We start from the raw sequence: 15,552 nt of genomic DNA on the forward strand, positions 1-15,552 counted from the left end.
TTCATGTGCCTGTGTGGAAATCTAGATGTATTTGCGAATGTGTCTTTGTGCTTGTATATATGTGCCTTTTATATATTTGTATATGTTGCTGTGTGTGCATTTATGTGTGTGTGTGTGTGTGTGTGTGTGTGCGCGCGTGCGTGCATGTGTGTGTGTGTGTGTGTGTGTGTGTGTGTGTGTATGTATGTATGTGTGTGTCTGTATATATGTGTCTGTATGTCTATATATTTACCGTTATGTATGTACATATTACAGAATGTGTTTATATATATATATTTGCCTGTTTGTCTAAATATCTGCCTTTATGTATGTACAGTATATATGTTCCAGTATGTGCGTGTCTATATATGTGGTTCATTTTTGGTTTGTAGAGGGCAGCAATAGAAAGTCCCGCACAGGCCACAAACCAACCTAAGGCCGGCCCTGCATATATTGCAAAGACACAACAAACTGAGAAATTTGGATTTGTGCAATATATAAATACAAAATAACAGATATAGACCAAGGCAAAGCTGTAAACACAATTGGTGTAATGTATAAAAACTAGAGCAAATAAAAAGTTGGGAAGTTCCCCATATCATAGCCCTTATTTTCAAAATTGTACTAAACAAATTATAGCTTTAATCTAGGTTAATAAACCAAACTTCTACTTTTTTTTGCCCTTTCCTTACACAGAAGGCACATATTTATGAATACTGAGGTAACATGCAAGCAGTGTGTCAGTATCTTTCCCTTGTTCAGCATATGGGAAAAGGTTGTTCAGATGGGACAGCTACTTTAAATTTCCCAGCTTGCTTTAGTTGGTGGCACCATCAGTTCTAATAATTCTATTAAAGGGGCTGTCCAGTTTTATTTGTTTATTGTAATAGGAAGTCATACCGTTTTCTAATATATAATTACTTTAGTTTTAGTACGGGAGTCTCTTTCCAAAGTACATTTCAGATGGATACAATAAAAAGAGCTGAATAGAAGTCTAGTATATAAAGCACATATATACTTGGTGACGGGAAATATTTTCATGAAGCTTACAATTATTCGGCCCAAATAAATGTGCCACTGTCAGGTAGGGTACGTGGACCCACTGGGCCATACCGCCTTGGCGGTATGGCAGCTGGCCAACAGGGCGCAGATCAAAGTCTATAGTTCGTATACGGTACCTGTGGCAGTTTGGACAGTAGCAAGGCAGGCTCGGCTGGGACTAGGCAGCAGGTAGACGACAGGCGTGTAGTAGCAGGACAGGCGAGGAATACAGAACAGCACGACTACAGCACAGCAGGGCACTTGACCAGGATAGCACGGGATACAGGATACAGGATGCACTTGGAAATGGAGGACACTGGGAGACCATTTGCTTAGACAAACTAGGATACGACAAACAATGCTCAGGCACTACAGGAAGGGGCTGGGCTCTTCTTATAGGTCCATGGTGCTCATAGGCTAATTTAGCATTAAAGTATGGAGCGCGCGCTGCCCCTTTAAGAGCAGGCACGAGCATGCGCGTGCACCCTACGGGACCCGGCCGAGTTGAGTGGAAGTGAACACTGGCGTCTCCTGAGGAGGAGACTGGGGCCAGCGCTCGCCGACCCATGGCATGCGGCCGTCAGGAGGTGAGTGAACCTGACGGCCCGCAGCCATGGACATGACAGAATCCCCCTCTTACGCCCCCCCTCTTCTTGGGGCCAGAGCGAGAGAGAAACTTCTTCAGAAGGTTAGAAGCATTGAGGTTCTCTTCTCCTTGTATCCGCCTTTCGTTTCATGAGGTTGACCGCCAGCAGGATGGAGGATCGAGTCTGCTGCGAGATCTGCAGAGAGTCCCTAAAAGCAGTATCAGCAGCTGGTACCTCGGACGTATCAGGCACCGGGAGAGGAATTTGTGGGTGTTGGCCATAGACGATAAAGAACGGTGTATTCCTTGTGGACTCGCTGGAATTATTATTGTAGAAGAATTCAGTCCATGGGAGCAACTGCACCCAGTCATTATGCTGCTTGGAGATAAAGTGGCGTAAATAGTTCTTCAAGATCTGATTGATCCTCTCGATCTGACCATTGGACTGAGGATGGTAGGCCAAGGAAAAGTCCAACTTTACACCTAGGAGTCCACAGAGGGTTCTCCAGAAATTCAAGGTGAACTGAACCCCCCGATCAGACACAATATGCTGTGGCAAGCCGTGCAAGTGGAAGATGTGTTGGATGAAAAGTTTGGCCAGTTGAGGAGCAGAAGGAAGACCGGTCAGAGGAATGAAGTGGGCCATCTTTGAAAATCGATCCACCACCACCCAGACAGTACTGCATCCACCAGAGAGAGGCAGGTCAGTGATAAAGTCCATAGCTATATGCTGCCATAGAGCATCGGGCACAGGCAATGGCTGGAGCAGGCCAGCAGGTCTGGAGAAAAAAATCAAGATGTCATCAAGATAGACCACAACACAAACATAGAGGAGGTCACGGAAAATGTCATTAACGAACTCCTGGAAGACCGCTGGAGTATTACACATGCCGAAGGGCATTACTAGATATTCATAGTGTCCATCACGGGTGTTAAATGAAGTCTTCCATTCGTCACCCCGGCGAATCCGGATTAGATTGTAAGCCCCACGCAGGTCTAGTTTTGAAAAAATCTTGGCCCCACCAATACGATCGAACAATTCAGAGATCAGTGGCAACGGATACTTATTTTTCACCGTGATTTGGTTGAGACCCCGGTAGTCAATACAAGGATGCAGGGAGCCATACCTCTTTTTGACGAAGAAGAACCCGGCTACTGCCGAGGAGGAAGATTTCCATATGAAGCGCCTCTCCAAGTTCTCTTTAACATAGGCGGACATGGACAGAGTCTCAGGAAAGGATATATCCTACCACGGGGAAGGGATGCACCAGGAATCAGCTAGATAGGACAGTCATACGCCCGGTGTGGGGGCAGTGTCTCCGCCTCCCTTTTTCAGGAAGACGTCCGAAAATGCAGCATAATGACCAGGCAATCCTGCCAATGACCGAGGTAGAGGAGGCTGAGCCAAACTAATCTGCACCAGGCATCGGCTGTGACACTCGGGGCCCCACTGGAGAACTTCTCCAGAATTCCAGTCCAGGACTGGGGCATGTAGTCAGAGCCAAGGGCAGCCAGCAGCACAGGGTTAACGGCCTTGGATAGGACATAGAACGATAGAAGTTCAGAGTGGAGAGCCCCTACTTGGAGCCTCAGCGGCTTGGTCACAGCTATAACTGGGTCTGGTAGAGGTAGTTCATTTACCGATGCAACCATCAACGGTCTCTCCAGAGGGGTAGTGGGTAATTCAAGAAGGTCCACCAGGTCTCTACAAATGAAATTAGTCTGCGTTGTCTCTCCTGGGTAGATAGCTTACATTGGTCCATCCTCACAGACTCCTTAGGAGGATCAGCATCTGAGGACGGCAGGGGTTGCTGCAAGGTAGGACCCGGACTAGGAAGAGCTCCCTCCCGACAAACCTCTTGGAGACGTTCTCGGAGCCTTCTATCAATCCAGGCAGCCAAAAGGATGAGGTCATCCAGGGTAGATGGCAGGTCTCGAGCGGCAAGTCCATCCTTAATTTTAGGAGACAGTCCATGCCAGAATGTAGGCACCAGGGCCTCATTGTTCCACAACAGTTCTCCCGCCAGGGTGATGAAGTGGATGGCGTACTCGCCCACAGAGATGTCTCCTTGGCATAGGTTTAGCAAGGAAGCCGCTGCAGAGGAGACTCGTCCAGGCTCTTCAAAAACCGTGCGTGCGAAATGTCCGGAGGAATCCCTTGAAGTCACGGGTCTCTGGTCCTTGTCTCTCCCAGATAGGGTTCACCCATGCAAGGGCCTTGCCAGTAAGAAGAGAGATGATGAAAGTGACCTTTGCGTCATCAGACGAAAATGCCCTAGGATACATGCTGAAGTGGATCTGGCACTGGTTAAAAAATCCACGACAGGTACCTGCGTCTCCATCATAGCGGTCAGGAAGTGGCAAAGAAAAAACGAGGATCAACACTGCCAGGAGGTGTAGACTAAGGATCAGTACTGCCAGGAGGTGTAGTAGGAGGAATGACAGCTCGTGCTTCCTGCCGACGTGTGAGAATGTTCAAGGCCTGGAGGAGTTAGTCCTGTCGAGACCGGAGGTCCTGCATATCCGTCCGCATCTCTTGTGACATCATTTTGGTCTTGGATCGACCAGCGGGGTCCATGGCCTGAGCGTACTGTCACGTAGGGTTTGTGGACCCATTGGGCCATACCGCCTTGGCGGTATGACAGCTGGCCAACAGGGTGCAGGTCAAAGTCTATAGTTCGTATAGGGTACCTGTGGCAGCTCGGACAGTAGCAAGGCAGGCTCGGCTGGGACTAGGCAGCGGGTAGACATCAGGTGTGGAGTAGCAGGACAGGCGTGGAATACAGCACAGCATGACTACAGCACAGCACGGCACTTGACCAGGATAGAACGGGATACAGGATACACTGGGAACTGGAAAACACTGGGAGACCATTTGCTTAGACAAACTAGGATACGACAAACAACGCTTAGGCACTGCAGGAAGGGGCTGGGCCCTTCTTATAGTCCAGGGAGCTCATGGGCTAATTTAGCATTAAAGTCCGGTGCGCGCTGCCCCTATAAGAACGGCCACGCGCACCCTACGGCCGACGTGAGTGGATGTGAGCGCTGGTGTCTCCTGAGGAGGAGACTGGGGCCAGCGCTCGCCGATCCATGGCTGCGGCCATCAGGAGGTGAGTGAACCTGACAGCCGGCAGCCATGGACATGACAGCCGCTTTATTGAAAGTGCCCTGATTGCCCTAAACTGATGAACCTCCTTATAACAGTATCCTTCCAGCGGAGATGAACCCCCAGAATCCCATGAGGTTGTCAAATGCCTCTTTGGGCATCCAACCGAAAGAAATACATTTCTCCAGAAACCTGAAAATAAATGGAATCCTTTTTTAATTACACTGTAGAATATAATGTACTTATTAAAAATAATGAGAATAAAAATAGAATAGCAAAGTTGATGCTCTCTTCTCTGAGAGCCATTATAGGGTATACCCAGTATCGCGTCAACTTCTAGCTTGCTCTTCTGAATACATAAGAAGGAAAAGGATTAAATCTCAAAAAAAAATTTACTTAAATATTTGCAAAATAAACAAAAAAGACAATACATGCGTACATTTTTGAGTGCATTACCTACTGCCTTTTCCAGTTTTGAATAATGTTCACTAGGAATGTCCTTAATAGGCACATGTAGGGTCTTCTTGACTTTATCCTGTGTTCCTGCAGCACTGTAGAGTTCTTCTCGTGGTTCTGAACACTAATTAAGATTTTTGGAGTTTTTGGGGTTTCAGAAACAGTAATGTGCTCTACACAAAATCAACAAGCTCAAAATGGCGTCTGGAGGAGGATGAATGAAGTTTTCCAGGTCATGTGGGGAAGTACATCCTTCAAGGGGTTATAAATCCTACCCCAGAATCCCCATCTGAAATCCACATGCTGAATCTGCATGTGAATCCATATGCAATTTATGGGTACATTAGCAAAGCTGAGCCAAAAATCTGCATGAAAATAGCGGTAAAGTTATTCTGCATGAAAATAATCAATGTGCGAACATAGCCTTACTCTGCCACTGGCTAAATGTGTTTTCCCTAGCATGGTGAAGAAAATGTAAAGGTATGGGGCAGTTTTGCTGATAGCAATGTTAGAGATTTAAAAAAAAAAAGCAAAAAGGGATACCAATCTCCTACAAAATCATACCATGTTCTGCGGTAAGTGCCCAATTGTTGCACATTTGATCATTTAGCAGGACAACTGTTTGCACTTACAAATGTTTAGTCAAGAAACAGGGAGTTGGACTACTGTTGTTCATGGACTGGCTGGCGCAATCACCAGAACCTAACCCTATTTAAGGGATTTCGCGGAATCAGATTCACCATAAGGGCAAGGAAAACGGCTCTATAAGACTATTGCATATTATTGAATTGCTTCGCAGACTTCCGAGACTTTGGTGATCCCTCTTTACATCTGTCTGCCATTAGAGTTTCTCATAAATGTACAGTTAACAGTCATTTATCTTCAATCTTGTAATAAATTCTATGGTTGCTAAATATGTTATTGTCTCCTTACAGAAATTAAATCCTAAACTTATTCTATTTTCTTTACATTTGACATATTTTTATGGAAGACATTAAAACTGAAAAAGTTAGCAATAAAATGAGTTTACGTTACTGCCACTGAGGTTGAGAATGGATGGACTGTTATGTATAATCTAAAGAGAGTTGCGCTCTGATTTACACAGAATCCATCTGTGGAATGTAAGAAACTACTAACGGATTTACACAAAAAGATAAAGTTTATTACAGATAAAGATAGATAGCTGGATTAGTGGCAGTATCTGAATGCTGAACTGTAATAGGCCAAAATAAATTCAGGTAAAAGCTGCTAAGAAGAGCAATATTTTAGCTTAGTCTCTGGATTTACTATGTTTTAACTGGGATTTCTTATCTCTAAAGAATTCCTACTTCACAGTATAGTCTACTCAATGGAAAACTGATTTACCGCTATGATATACCTCACATAAATCAGTCAAGGAGAAACATCAATTAGATTTAGTTTCTTTAACAAAAGTAAATAGAACAGATATATAATTACTTTAGTTTAAGTACGGAGTCTCTTTCCAAAGTACATTTCAGATGGATACAATAAAAAGAGCTGAATAGAAGTCTAGTATATAAAGCGCAGCAGATATAATTGGAGACGGAAAATATTTTCAGGAAGTTTACAATTATTCGGCCCAAATAAATGTGCCACTTTATCGAATGTGCCCTGATTGCCCTGAAAACTAATTTCTATTCATCAACGTGCTGGTCACTAACTTGTTTTTCCCCACAAAAAGGAATAATGTTTTTGCACTTCACTGGGCCTCCTCAACCTCTGGCCTATATTTACACCCATGCTATCCGTTGATAGAACGTACAAAATTACCAGATGTTAGCAATCCCTCTAGTTGACTGTTATGGCGATGCCATTTTTGTTTTTAATGAAATTGTAAAGTATCTGCCAGGCACAGCTTCTGTGTCAACGCCCATAGGTAATCAGTCGGCACCTTCTTCTATGTCTGTGAGACTGACTCCATCTTCCACCACTCAGGATGGCAGGCTTAGGAGTGGGAGAGCCTATCACAGCCTGGCCAGACGGAGCTAGCTCCCGCCCTCTGTCTATTTATACCTGCCTTTCCTGTTCCTCCTTGCTTGTGATTCTTCTCGTTTGGTTTCCTGGCCCTGCTGCAGCTTCTTGATCTATTTGACCCTGCTTCATATTGACCCGGCTTACTGACTACTCTCCTGCTCTGCGTTTGGTACCTCGTACACTCCTGGTTTGACTCGGCTTGTTCACTACTCTCCTGCTCTGTGTTTGGTACCTCGTACACTCCTGGTTTGACTCGGCTCGTTCACCACTCTTGTTGCTCACGGTGTTGCCGTGGGCAACTGCCCCTTTCCCTTGCTTCTGTGTACCCTTGTCTGTTTGTCTGTCGTGCACTTATTGAGCGTAGGGACCGTCGCTCAGTTGTACCCCGTCGCCTAGGGCGGGTCATTGCAAGTAGGCAGGGACTGAGTGGCGGGTAGATTAGGGCTCACTTGTCTGTTTCCCTACCCCCATCATTACAGAAATCCATTTTTAGATTACAATTGTTTTTTTTTAAAGTAATTTATGTGATCAGTAGTTACATTTACTATGTGACATACACAAGGGGGAGGAGGTAGCGTGGTCAACTTCCCCCTCTTTCACACTTCAATATTTAATGTACTCTTTTACAGGTAGAGACATTTTTTAGACTAGCATTTCATATACCAGTCTAAAACAGATGTTCTTTGGAGTAAAATTCACCAAATTTATTAAAAGGTGCACGCTGGTATGTCTTAGGGTATGTTCACACGGCTCATTTTCGGCCGTTTTTCGAAAAACTGATAAAAAATCGGAAGCAGACATCTGCCCATTGATTTCAATGGGAAAACGGCGTTCTGTTCCGTCGAGCCGTTTTTTTACGCAGCCATTTTGAAAAACGGCCTGGTAAAAAAATGCCCACAAAAAAGAAGTGCATGTCACTTTTTCAGCCATTTTTGGAGGCGTTATTCATAGACTCTATAGAAAACAGCTCCAAAAACAGCCGTAAAAAAACAGAGAAAAACGCAGTGAAAATCGCGAGTGGCTTAAAAAACGTCTGAAAATCAGTAGCTGTTTTCCCTTGAAAACAGCTCCATATTTTTAGACGTTTTTTGCTAAGCATGTGAACATACCCTTAAGAGTCACAAAAGCAGGCTTACATTTATGCTACAAGTTGCGCCAATTTCTGGTGTAAGAATGAATAAACCTGTCAGACCGATGGTGTCCCTGTCCTATTCTGAGGTTAACCTACTTTTCTTGCCATGTTTCAAAACTGTCGAGAAAAGCGACAAATTTTAGTGCAAATTTGTTGTGCACCAAAATGTGCAACTTTTCTACACCAGATAACTGTCGTAAATCGATTGAAGACTTCTCCTACAGTTTTTTGCTAGCAGATTGCCCTCAGGAGAGCACACCACATATGCCTATATATTACTTTATAAATCCACATGCATTCAGCTTCGATTAGTGACGGATGTAGGCAGTCAGAGATTTATTATTTAATCCAGGCTGTGTGAAAAAGGCGAGATCTGATACCAATTAAGATGTATGATTTTAAACTTAACTAAATACAACAAAATCAGAGTAACTCTTACTACTTTTATACCCTGGACCACCTGGGATGTACACTTTAACCTCTATTTCTACCCTACCATACCATATATTTTCCTAAATCACTCTGCTGGCACTATTATTTATGTGGGGCACTCAACTGGCACTGTTTATAGGGGGAATTATACTGGCTATGATGGCACTATTAACGAGGATACACTAATGCCGCTGTAAAAAAACAGCAGTCTCGCTGTTGCTATACGGCATATTATGAAATGTGTACTGTATAGGGGCATTTTTTATTTGTACAATAAGGCAGTGTTTTACATGTTTACTGTATGGTGGTGCTAGTAATGAATTCAGTGTGGCAGTATTATCTAAATACATTATATAGTAACATTATTCACTTTTAACTGTGAATGTTGCAAGTGTCTATCGAGTGCGTGTGCATCTTGTACATTGCTTATATGCAACATATCAGTAACAATAAACCCCATCTTGACAAATTCCTGCATTCGGTCATGTATATATATATACAATTTATTTAGTATTTTGACCTGCTAGACCTGATATTGTTGAAGCTCTGTTCACATCTGCGTCGGAGGTTTCTTTAGGGGGCTCTGTCACAGATCTGGCAGGGTTTACCGGAGCTAATAGAGACAATAGCATATCATGCTGTGCTATTGTGCTCAGTAAAATCACGGACACCCCGACAGAAAGCAGACGGAACCTATTAAAGTCAATGGGTTCCGTCGGCAACCAGCGGATTCCGTTGTGCAACCGAACCGTTGGTTCTGTTATTCCCTTGTTCTATTCCTGTGACGGGGCAGAACAACAGAATGCTTTAACACAGGTGTGAACCTAGCCTTATTCTGTAGATCTGACTAAATGTTTGAAGTAATATAGTGTAAAAAAACAAATTTTCCAGTGAAGAAGATTCATAACATTGCTGTTTGTTTTTTTTAGCAATATGAACCAATGAAATTGGATATTGCATAGGAATCAAAAGACAGTAAAACTAAGCTTCACTGTCCATTTTTGCTGTGGGGTATGTATACTTAATGAAAGCAATTTCATTCCGCCAGTCTGAAACAGCAGGGGATTAAGACTATTTTAATTGCTAAGATAGAATAAAACAGTTTTTATTGCTTTAAGGCTACTTTTCGTGGAACTAGTTGTATAATCAACATGCATTTTTAAAAAGGCAATGATTGCTAAGTCGGACACCACTACTCCAGATACAGCAAAATCTTGCTAAGGACTTATAGTTCTAGATTTCTTTGCAAAGGAGAAATTGTAAAATAGCAATGTATGTGTGGATGCCTTTCTGTATTATCTTTGATGCTTATATTTAGTCGCCTGAATATGATATAATAAAAACAATAATGATAATAATAACTTTTAATTATATGCCGCAACATATTCTCAAAACAGTCACATTAACTAAAAAATAATTTTTCAACATACCTTCGAGGGAGACTAAATCTCCCTGTAACAAGCCATTTTGGGCCCCTCATATGATGGATCTGGAACTGCATTTTTGCAACCGTTATGAACATAAGCCATGACGTACATGTGAACAGAGTCAGAATACTGCGGCAAGTTGTCGTATTCTATTCAGTAGAAAAACTGATACCTTAGAGAAACCTGACTGACGCACATCAGTCTGGTAGCGGCGCCAGGCATGGGGGGTTCTGTGCAGGCAGGCGGCACCGGCCCCCTCATGCCGCAGGCCCCATAGCAGCCGCTACGGCTGCGACGGCAGTAGTTAAGCCACTGCCCCATATTACATTAGTCATCAGAACCTGTATTCACCAGTATTCCCCACACTGGCACGTAGCTAAAGTCTCATTGGCAAAGGTGCAAAGTTCTTCTTGGGGCCCCCCCGGAAACTTTTTATGGCCGACGGCCCGCAGATTTTAGCTGCATCGCTGGGTCTCCTAAGTGACTCAATGATGCAGCACTAGCAGCCAGGGGCGTCACTTTGGTCTTATATATATATATATATATATATATATATAAAAATATATGAGACAGAATATTTATAGCACTAAGACCCTATAGCTATGGTTAGGATTAGATACAGTGGCTCATCAGACAGTATCACATATGATAAGCTTAGATATAGGGCCCAGCGGTGGACCCACGAAAGGTAAATATAAGTATTGTTTTGTTTTTTTATGAGTTATTAATTTCTTTTGTGTTTTTTTACAGGTTCGGATGTTGGACTACTTCGGATTCGAGGACGGCGTTATTTTAGTCTCAATAAAATGGCAAATGAGGATTGTGTGTGTTTTTGCTTTCATTTCAATAAAATATCTTTTCTGTGTATTTGTATTTTATTTTTAAAACTTTATTACTACCGCCTTAGTAATGGCCACTGGCTGACAGAGTCCAATAGTAAGGAAGGGCTTAAAGTTAGCCAGTGAAGAGGCTGACTCTAACCCCCATTATTACCCCGGTACCCACCGCCACCAGGGGTGTCGGGAAGAGCTTGATATGATCCAGTACCCAACCATCTGTAGTGATGGATGGGCACTGGGGCGGCTGCAGGCTAACATTACTAGGCTAGGAAATGCCAGAAACAGTGGCTGAAAAATGGAGGAACCGACATCGTTTTTTCCAATTATTATTATTATATATTTTTTTAAATGATGTGGGATCCCCCCATTTTTATAACCAGCCTGATACAACATAGCAGCAGCAGGCTAGCATTACCAGGGTGGAAAGGGCCACTGTTTCTGGCCTTTCCTAGCCTGATAATACCAGACTGTGGCTGCCCCAGTGTCTGGCCATTGCTACAGATGGTTGGGTACTGGATCATACCCAGCTCTTCCCGACACCCTAGGTGGTGGTGGGTACTGGGGTAATAATGAGGGTTAGTGTTAGCCTCTGCACTGACTAACACTGAGCCCCACCTTAGTAATGGATGCTGTCAATAAGCCAGCGGCCATTACTAAGGTCGATAGTAATAAAGTTTAAAAAAATACAAATACACAGAAAATATATTTTATTAAAATACAAAAAAACACCATTTAGCAAGAGGTAATTCAATAACCCAAAAAAATATGTATATCCAATGTACAGAACGGAAAATATTGTACAAATTGAATACTTGCCATAAAATTCCTGCTTCATTTTAGCACTCATTAAAAAAGATTATTTAATAATCCATATTATTCCTGCCCCTATAGAAAAGTAATAAATATAAAGCGTGAATTTATTGCTTAAATTTTCCTAAACATTAATAAGTGTTTTCCTTCTGTGGACTTTCAATGGCTATTTATTACCAGAATCTAGAGGGAAACTAAACTTAACTTCTCCAATAATCTTTAATTAGAGCTGTATATAATCCTTCCATAATAGCTATATGTTACATTTTATGCTTTACAATTTATTATATGTAGTGCATAGAGCGCATGGTAAGGTGAGCTTATTCCATCTGTTCACATGTTGTGGTACTGTGGGGTGGTATCTGTTCCGATAGTGCTGCACTTGTGGGGGGGACATGACTCAGATCCAAGGAGGCTTGGCGTGGCCAGGCAGCATGGGTGCTTTTGGGCCTCTGGGTTGCTCCCTCTGCAGGAGCGGTGCTGCGGTGGCAGTGGCCACCATGCGGTGCTGCAACCAATGGAGTAGGGACCCACTTTGAAGAGGTCGCTGTGAAGTGTTAAGTGGGCTTATACAATTTGATCAAAATGTTAACAAAGAACCTCATGTTCATGTTTATACATTTTTGCCTAGCAGCTATAGATCAAAGTATAACAAGTGGATGTGCGGACCATGTCTAGTTCTACAATACTGATATTAGAGTCCTTTTACATGGCCCAATAGGAAATCGATCACAGATCGACTAGACAGTTGATTGAGGCTCGTTCGCTCCTTTCACAAGAAGCAATGATCGGTTAAGTATGGGGACGATTAATCATTACTATGATCGTTCATCCCAATACATTTCCATAATTTACACAGGGAGATGTGCTGCCGACTATCGACCATTTTTTTGCCCGATGATTGGATTGTGTGACAGGGGCTTTAGGCTATGGCTATACACAGAGTGTCTATCTCACTTCTTAAAATCGCTGTAATTAATCACTGTCCATAGGAATGCATTGAGTACCTTGAAAATCTCTTCAAAATCACTCCTGACAAATGTGTATCTATGGAATCCCAGCATGTAGGGATTCAAAAAACAAATTGCTAGCAAATCATTTCACTGAAGTCATTTAGAAGAGGTTTTCAAGCTTCTTGATGCATTTCTATAGACAGCGATTTATCACTGCGATATCACAGTTATTTGTTGGTAGTGAGATAAATACTCTGTGTGTAGTTTAATGCAAGCCTAGCAACAGCAATTTATTGTTTACTACATAAGAATAGTCTAAGTGTAGTCCTAGCTTTACACACAGCCCCACTTTAATGTTTAACTCACTTAGCACTTTGTATGTGGCGAACAATTCTTATTGTGGCAGATGGAATACACGTCCCGCTATCAATGCTCATATCCTTTATGACCAAACAGTCCAGGGTATTGAAGGACCCCAGAATCTATTGAAGGATCACAGGGCTTTCTGACCATATTTTTTCTTGTTAGGACATACTTAGGTATAAACTGCCTGTGTACTATTAATACATAGGCTTATGTATTGGCATGTAGATACTGTATCATATAGTACATTATAGTTTAAAAAAAAATAATAATAAATGAAGAACATAATTTAAAGTCCATATTTAAGATTAAAAAAATAAAAATGTTAAGAAAAATAGTAAAAAAAAAAACACTCAAATACACTTCTTTTACAAAAAAATTCTATTTCTTAACTATAACTCCCAAGACACAAAATAACAGACATTTTTGGTAGAGAACTGTAACAACAAGCACCACTGGAAGGGGACTTGGCTCCCCAAACTGTTGTGTGGCTGGCTGTTGTTGAATGTAGAGGACTTGGTTAATTGTCTAAATGATTGCATATGTGTGAATTGTGTATAAAGAAAATAAAAATCTCCTGTAGTGAGGATACAAGAAAAGTTTGGTTAATATTTTACCATCCCCTGAACTATTCAAGTAACATTAGAAACAGGGTGTCACCAGCAACTCCTTGGCCCAAATTAATGTATTCTACTTATTGATAGTAGCAGCTAGAAATAGGTTTTAATAATGCACAACCATCATGACATGAATAGGAGTTATTAAAATAAATAACATATATCCTGTTTCTTTACCTTCCAAAAAATGGTGAAAGGTCTCCACCTTAAAAGTCAAGTGTTCGCCACCCAATATTTTGCCCATGGAATTTTACCCTCTGATCTGACCCATCATTATTTGATAGAAAGGCTTAGCAATGAGATTAACTTTATTTATTATAACTGCTGCATTAACCCTTTAGAGCGTATCTAAACTTTCAGGTGACTTTTTCAGAATTTTGCTGTCGTGTGTGTGTGTACATTAGGAATGATACTATGTCTGACCATTATATTACATAAATATGGTATAAGGGTATGTTCACACAGCAGCGTCCGTAACGGCCGAAATTACGGGGCTTTTTCCAGGAGAAAACAGCCCCGTCATTTCAGCCGTAACGGTATGTGCAGGCGCTTGAACGCCGCGTCCATTACGGACGTAACTGGAGCTGATTTTCCATGGAGTCCATGGAAAACAGCTCCATTTACGTCTGAAGAAGTGACATGACACTTCTTTGGCGCGGGCGTCTATTTACGCGCCGTCTTTTGACAGCGACACGTAAATATACGCCTCGTGTGAACAGACAAACGTCAGCCCATTGCTTTCAATGTGCAGATGTTTGCCAACGCTATCGAGGCGCATTTTCGGACGTAATTCGAGGCGTAAAATGCCCGAATTACGTCCGTAAATAGGCCGTGTGAAAATACCCTTTATCAGCAGGATACTGGAATATTTCTAATTGTCAGATATCCCTGAATTCAGCTTCAGAGGGGAGGAGACTGTACAGGTATCATGTATGCCATGAGATCCTGCTTCCTATGTCTATCTGTTAAACATACTGTACACATATAGAAGCAGCATGGAGGAGATTATTCAGCAGTAATGAGCAGTGTAGCTGTGAAGCTAGCACTGGGGGAGATAAAAACCTTACCAGTAGCTGCAACACATCTGTGTGTGTCTCTCTTTCTCTCCCCTGTATCCCTCCAGCTTCTTCCTTCCCTCACCATAGACTTTTATGGGCAGTAGCTATAACCTGATTTCTAGTGTATGAATTCCTGTGTACAGATTTCATCAGTAAATTCAGTTTTTAACCAGTTAGGAGCTGAGGGGGAAAGGAATCTGAGAAGTACAAAAAGTGTTGTTTCTGTGATATATTACAAAGTTTCTTATATTTGCTTGTACCATTGATTTATAAAAAAATATATATGTGTTTTAGGTTTTGTGTTATTTAGTATTTTGGGCCTTTGGGATAAAGCTATTGCTTTGGGTTTTTTTCAACGTCGCATTTCAAGAACCATCATTTTAAAAAATGTTTGTAATTATATCTTCCTGAGGGCTTGTTTTTTTTGCTGGAGAGTTTTTCAATGGTACTGTTTTGGGGTACATAAAATCAATTATTTAGCTTTTTAAAAAAAATTGGGGAAAGAATGAAAAACAACCTATAAAATCTGCTATTGTTTTTTTGCATTTTTTTTCTGCCGTTTACCGTGTTAACTTTGTTTTATGGGTGGCCATGCGGAGATACCAAATATGTATTTTTTTTGTATTTTTGCACAATAAAAACATATTTATAAGTCGTATAAGGGCTCGTTTTGTTGCAGGATGAGTTTTAGTTTTCATTGGTACCATTTTGGGGGATATCTCATTTATTTTTTTCAGAGGAAAAATGCAAAAAAA

This window comes from Rhinoderma darwinii, chromosome 4 (genome assembly GCF_050947455.1).
Source record: "Rhinoderma darwinii isolate aRhiDar2 chromosome 4, aRhiDar2.hap1, whole genome shotgun sequence".
Classification (NCBI taxonomy): domain Eukaryota; kingdom Metazoa; phylum Chordata; class Amphibia; order Anura; family Rhinodermatidae; genus Rhinoderma; species Rhinoderma darwinii.